This window comes from Sipha flava, unplaced genomic scaffold (genome assembly GCF_003268045.1).
Source record: "Sipha flava isolate LNK unplaced genomic scaffold, YSA_version1 66_pilon_pilon, whole genome shotgun sequence".
In the NCBI taxonomy this organism is placed as follows: Eukaryota; Metazoa; Arthropoda; class Insecta; order Hemiptera; family Aphididae; genus Sipha; species Sipha flava.
Window position 1 is genome coordinate 426159 of NW_020273606.1, and position 7917 is coordinate 434075.

Genomic DNA, 7917 nt, shown 5'->3' on the forward strand with positions numbered 1-7917 from the left:
TTTAAATGTTTATATTATTTATGGCTTAAAAAATACCTTGAAATTTCATTTTGCTAATAAATCTTAACTTTTCATTGAAAAGTATTATTTTTTGTAATTTAAGAGATTATTTATGTGCCTAATCTAGTTAAACAAAAAAAATGTATATTTATTATTGGAATTACCCACTTAATGAGTTTGTTCCACATTTCAATTGATCATAAAAAAAGTCACTTTGAGGTTATGAATCTTTTCAATGTTATTTATGATCAATAAATATATCATAAAGTGAAGTCATTCAAATTACATTTGTGTGAATTTTTTGGTAAACAATTAAATTTAACTACTATACATTTAATCCAATATACAGTTGAAGATAGTTTTATCTAATATTACTTTTTTTTACTTATTATTAAATTGGATTCATATTTTAACTGTCACTGTTATTCTTGTTAGATTTTCATAATTATAAAATCGATATATTCTAAAATATTAAAGTTAAATATATGACGTGGATTAAATTTAATAAATAAGTAATAATTTATAATATTATTTTAAAAAAAGTAATGTAATTTATGTATACATAAATATTTTATCTGTCTTCATCTGGAATATTGATATGTAAATTTCAGTTTCATTGATCATAGCGAATGCTTTACCTAATTATACACTAAAATCCAAAATTTCTTTAAATAACTATTCTCATGTACATACCATCTCTGCATTTTTTGTAAATCCGTTATCTTAATGGAGATCCACGTGCAAGTTTTAATACATAATTATTCATATTGTACAGGACAAGTTATTCTGAATAGCATTTTATATGGTCAACCAAATACGAAGACTAATTATGATGAGTATAAAATATACAAGTGTTAAAACTGCACCTTTGAATATTAAAAATTAAAAAATCTTAAAATGAAAATTATTAAAAAATACAAAATTAAACACATTTTTTATTTAATTATCAATTATGTACTATATAACTTATATTAGACCACTGATATAAGAAATGCATTACACAAATTATCATTATCAAAAATTCGGAGCCTGAAGGCCAGATATAATAATTAGTACCCATGTATCAATAGTTACGTATCAACGTTACTTAATTGGTGGGATGTCCATCAGCAATATATAAGGGAACATCCGATATAGAGTGATTATAAGTATGTTGAGTTGCATATACACTAGATGTTTGTTATATTTCTTTTTTTTTTTTTTTTTGTGTTAAATCATCAGTTAACTGTTGGTATTTAAAGTAATTTTTATTTTGACCCGTAATGATTTTTTTTTAGAAATTTAACTCTTCAGTCGAACTAAATATATAGTTTGATGAGATTACTTAAACATTTAAATTGAGAAATTTAATTTTAACACAATTTACTACCTACTTACTTAACTATTTTTATTTAATTCTATTATTCGAATTTACATTTCATCTCTAATCAAAATCGTTAATGGTTGGTAATAATTTTCAAAATTTATATTGAAATCGAAAAAAGTTAAAATCATTAAAGTCAAAATTATTTTAATACGGTTTTAATTAAAACAATTTTAAATCAAATTAATTTAATATTCAACAGCCAACAGGTTTATTTATATTGTCAATTCGTAGACATTGACTTATTTAGTAATAATATTGATTATACATAATAATGAATAACTAGTACCTATTTTGTTTTCTTAAGGCGCGTCCACACTATGCCGATATATGCCATCTGGCTTTGCCAAATGACAAAATCAGATGCGGATTGCTCTGCAGGCACCAATTGACAGTGGGACTGAGTTTTTTAATTATAAGGTTTTTTTTAGTATTGTTATTTTTGCAGTTGTAGACGCGAACTACAATTTTACTTATGCAAATATAGGCTGTCAAGGTCGAATTTTGGGTAGAGGTGTATTTAATGAAACAAAATTCAAAAAAAGTTTAGAAGATAACTCAATAAACTTACCCAACCCTTGCAAGCTTCCTGGAAGAAATAAATCTATACCATTTGTTTTCGTTGCTGATGATGCATTCCCCCTCTCGTGCAATATTATGAAGCCATACGCCGGCATACAAGAAAAGGGTTCATCGAAAAGAATTTTTAATTACCGACTTAATAGAGCTCGTAGAGTGTCTGAGAACACTTTCGGAATCATAACTTGGCTTATGTTTAACTGTTTTTGGCATACTTAGAAAATCATTATTGTTGGAACTAAAAACTTCCAAAAAGATCGAATTGGCCATAGTTTATTTACATAATTTTCTACGAAAAAATGAGTCTAAACAGTTTATAATCTCAATGGAGCATTTGATGTGGATTGCTCAGTCACATATCGAACTGATTCAGGAGGAAGGCTCAACAATATTACTAGGGTTCCAAGAAACAGTGCAACCAATGCCCAATCAATTAGAAATTAATTGGCTGAGTATTTTATTTTAGAAAAGGGAATGATATCTTTTCAATGTGACTAAAGATTTAAACTAGTGTTTTTGGAAGTTGTTTTTTTAACATAGTATTTTGATTTAATGATTTTAGAAACTATTACATTATATAATTATAAAATAATATTTTAATATTAACATTCAAAGTCATACTGATATTATAACGGGTATATATTACCTATTTTATTAATTAGTATTATTATTATAACTGTACTGTAAGTAACAAATATATTATTATATATTATTCAAACTAAACGGAATACGCGTACTTATTGTGTTTTTATATAATATTATTTTAGTTAATATACTTATATATATTTGTATAACTATATAGCTGTAGACGCTATATTATTGGATTACTGGATGATTATCTGTCGAGGAGACCGATAGTAATTATAAACAGAAATAATATTAATAATAATAATATATAATATTTTTCATTTTTCATACAGAAACACAGAGTATACACAGAGTGTATTTCACCGTAGTATATTCGACGTGATAAATAATAATCCTAATTTATATAAATACTTTATTACCTGTGCATCTGTGATTTCTCTAGGTCGATTTCTGTCTTTCAGAAAAAGTATACTTTCATAAATAAACCATTTGCTCTTGTAAACTTCTTCGGTTCCATCACCAGATTTTACACTTTTTCTTTTTTTATTTCTGTGAAAGATGACATAACAAATTCTTCAATTTTCTTTCAATTTCGTTTTTTTTTACCACAAAACTAACAGAAATTTCAATAAAAGCATTGTGTCTTTTATTGTGATCGTTATAATCTTTTAATTTACAATCCCAAAGAATGGCACGACTGCAAAAAAGTTCTATCTATGTTAAAAGTTTTTCATTCGATCACTCCATATTTCACTACTCAATATTTAATAAATTACGAAAAGAAAAACAAAATAACATGCGCTTAAACAATCGTAGAGTATCAACTGATTATAGAAATTTAACGGCATTGCCAACATTGGCGTGTCCCTACTTAATTTTGCCAATTGGCTTTCTTTGATCCGGACCGACAATCGTTGGGTTAGTCTGGCAAGACAGTTGGCAAAACTTTGCCTAATGGCACGTGCCAACAAAAAGTCCACATCACTCTTGACAATGCCTTTTGGCAAAGCTAAATGGCATAGTGTGGACGCACCTTTAGAATATTTACGATAAGGAATCAGCGTTCGATGAGCGATTGTTGTTTTTATACACACGATTGATATACGTATCATATACTATATATAGACATTTTGTAGTGTATTATTATGGATAAGATATTAATTTATAATACTCCGTTGGCTGTCACCCGTGAATTATACTTTTAACCAATAATATACAATCGAATAACCTAAAATAGTTATTTTGTACTTTTGCAGTTTTTCTAGACGTCGTTATATTTGTCCCACTTATAATTCAAAACATTGTTTTCATATTTAGTTAAATTATGTCCGAGTCTATGAATAAAAAATGTTATTTTACATTTTAATCATTTCACATAGATGGTTTACTTAATTTTAGCTTCACTTTCATATTATGTTTTTTTTTCATTTTTGAGGCACTTTAATAATAATTGTAGTTTGTACGTAATGTTTTATAACATACGTAATAAAAACATGTATTTAAATATATACTACCTTCATCATTAGCTTGTCGCTCAGCCTACAAAACTATTATGCTGATGATGTACTAAAATTTGAAAAATTATTATAAATCATGGATAAAATTCTGTTGTGAACCCAAAATCAAAAAAAATAAAATAAATACCGATTACTAAAACCTAAATTGAAAAAAATTAACATCGATATTTGAAATCAAAAACGTAATAGCAAAAAATAAATATCAATATTTAAAACCAAAATCGAAATTAATAAAAACTATTATCAATAATCAAAATTAAAATTAAAATCGAAATTTTTTATTTCGATTTAAAGCTCTGCTTTGGCACAATAAAAATATTCAAATTTGAATTTTATATGATAGCGAATGAGATTATAAAATAATTTTTTATAAAAAGCTAAGATGAGGGCTGTAGCCCTCCCTGCTCGACCCTGAGAGCCTGAGATCTGAGAATCCTGCTTGCTAACTTGGTTGCCTATCGTACAATTTTTGCTCATTTTTCTGTTTACTATACATGTCTGGTTCCTGCTTGCAGGACCGGCGAAAGCTATGGGCCACCTGGGCGATTGCCCAGGGTGCCAGCTAGAAAGAGGCGTCAAACTGAAAATCATTTTTATCTAATACATTTTTTAATAAGGATTAATAATCTACAGAGAGTAAGAATATAACAGTTGTGCCTTTTACTTCAATACTGCATCGATACCGCTGGTTTTGATGTAAAAATAATGTATGAAAACATACTGCATACCACTGCATTCGTGTGTATAAATAAAATATAATATAGTTGGTCGTAATTATTATTTTCATAAAATATTTAATCATTTATAAATAAATTCATATAATTGGACGATTACGTAAAAAACGCGGTGGTAAAATGTTTGGACTTTACGGCGAAAATTCCGTAGTGTGTGGCAAAAATCGAAAAGCTATAGTTGCCTGACACATACGCACAATTTATTGTTTTCAACGAGCTCTCGCTATGTACGATCTACTGTGTAATGTCAAATGTGTAAACTAACAAGTTACAGTCAACAGACAATCAATAATCATATTTTTTTCTTTAGTTAATTTGTACATAATATTTTAGTTTCTTATTAGTTATTTACAATGATCGTTCTCGGGTTGTCTTAATAAATAAGTAGTTGGTGAAACATAGTATTCCTACATTTTAGGCAGTGATGGCGTGAAATAATATATTACCCAAAAAAACTTTCAAAAAATAAATTTCAAAATTAGAACTATTAAAAAAAAAAATCTGCCCAAAAAATGCACATTTATAATATTAAACATATACTAATTTTTCTAAAACTCACTAAAAAACTTAATTTTACTACTACTTAAACTAAATGGTGGGGGGGGGGGGGGGTTGAGGGCACCAAAACCTAGTTTCGCCCAAGGCGTCAATACTTCTAGCGCAGGCCCTGTCTAGTCGTAATTGTCAGTGGCAACGGAAAATTTTTACTCAAATTATCAATTTAATAGAATCACTCACCCATCCACCAAAATTATTCATACGAAATCACAGGGTGTAAAAATATTTGTCTTTATAACTTATAAGTTATATTTCATTATTTCACATTTCATAATTTTATTAAAACGTATTTAGTGTAAGGGTATTTTACCATAATAATTATTTTCTTGGCTTTATTTTTACAAAGACTACCAACCCCCATTTTTCATGAATCATGAGATTTAAATATAACCCTTTTGTGTCTCCACTGATAATCGTAATGGATATTTTCCAGGTATTTCATCTCACAAGATTACTTTTTGAAAGTGCACCTATGGCTTTGATCGTATCATATTTTTATAAGTCCATTCTTAAATCTCTCTATTAAAAATATTAAATATGCGTGAAAATTGGAACAGTGGCGTAGCCAGAAAATTATTTTAGAGGGGTTTTAAATTTTCGATTCTTTCTCCTAATTCATTACTAACTTTTTAATTTTAATAAGTCTATTAAACATAAGTTAAAATTTGAAATTTGTTGTCTTTTAGTTTGTTGAAATTGTAAAAATTGTTTGACGATGACATGATATAACATTATACCTATCTTAAAATGATTGTATATCTTACAAAATAAGAGAGACATTTCGGAAGGGGAGGGTTACAACCCTTTAACTATCCTTCTGGCTATACCACTGTAGGTAGGTACTTGTTATTTTGTTGGAAGTCATTATGTTTTGTTAGTAGGGTGATTTTAGCTCGTGTTACATTTATAATACTTAATGAGTACCATTCATATTGTTGTAATACACACAAATCGAATTTGAAAATTACCAAAACAATCATTGTTTCTGTTTGTGGTTGTACGGCTTGAATAGATATACCGTCATGTCCAACATTGATTACTAAAAGCATTGATTTAATAACTAGTACATAGATAGACCACATCTATAGAAGTAATGTAATAGCCGTAATTAATAGCGCGACCTCTGAATAGATGGTATTAAACTCTTTTCTATGGTCTTAGTGTAAATATCTAAGTGGTATTATCTCTGTAAGCGGCTGGTAAAACGTATGAAAACCTAATTCGGATCGAATCCCCTTATGGGGATTGCAGGACACGTATTTCTTAAAAGTTTTGGACCAACAAACGGTAGTGTATTACACATTTCATTTCGATTGATTTTTAAATATATTATTGTTGATTTTATTTATGATAAATTGTCAATTTAGTCGGCAATAATATAAAACGGTAAGGTCGTATTTCTGGAAAAACTTGCACTACTACCGCATACCCATGTGTTGGTGATTAGCAGCACGGAAATTAGTGCATAGAAAAAAAGATAAGTTGGACGGATTGGTTAATCAAAGCGGGTTAATTGCACACAATAGTGATAAGTTAATTCGTACACATTAGCGTTAACGCACATGTGTGACGAATTGCCTGTGTTCAACTCCTTAAAACCGACCAGGATCGAATCGAACAACTTTTTCACAATTTAAACAGGGAAAGGTCGGTATAGTTTTCATTGCTAGGGTAATTAGTAAAATATAGAGAAAATCACCGCTTCTTGTTCTATTTGAATGCTGTCCATAGACACAGGGACGATGCCAGGGTTTGCGAGGCTCAGGACAATACACTATATTACTAGGTCACTAAATTAAAACTATTTTAATCTTTATCATAGGAGTGATTGTAAAAAAAAAAAAATGAATACGAAGTTTTTAAATATTATTTTATTTATTTAATAATAATAATAAGAATAAGAATACTTGAGTATTATTTGTATACTGTAGTCTAGGCCTATCGGATATAATTAAAACATTTTTTTCTTGATTTTTTTAAAGCGAAACTTTCCAAGAGATTTTGATAGTCAATGTTATTAGATATTTCTTGTTCCATAGATAAAAGTGCAAGAATGTTTTTTTTTAGATTAATTTATCCAACAGGTACGTTTTGAGGAAAGTTTAGAGAAACTTCTTTCGGCACAAGCTGATGTTACTTGTATTTATTTAGTTATACATCGTTCATCAACTTATCGCTGTCGTAAATATTTAAGGACAGAACACACAAAAAAACTAAGTGAAAATTTCCGAAAAAAAGACGTCGTTACATTTGTATTTCATTTCGATGGAAAATTATTCCCATTTCTATTTGGGAAAGGAAACGTCGATAAACTTTCTATAGAAATCAGTTTTGATGAAAATGAACAGTTGTTAAATCTCCTTTTCATAAAATCAGAAACAGGTAAAGACCAACCTTTAGCAGTTTATAATATATTAGAAAAGAAGAATTTTATAAAAAATGTTTATGGTATTTGTTGGGATGCGATATCTTCAAATATGGGAAGATTACAAGGAGTGTGTGATCTTTTAAAATAAAAGCTTGAAAAAGATCTTCTCTATTTATCTTGTAGAAACCATATATTTGAAATCATTCTTAG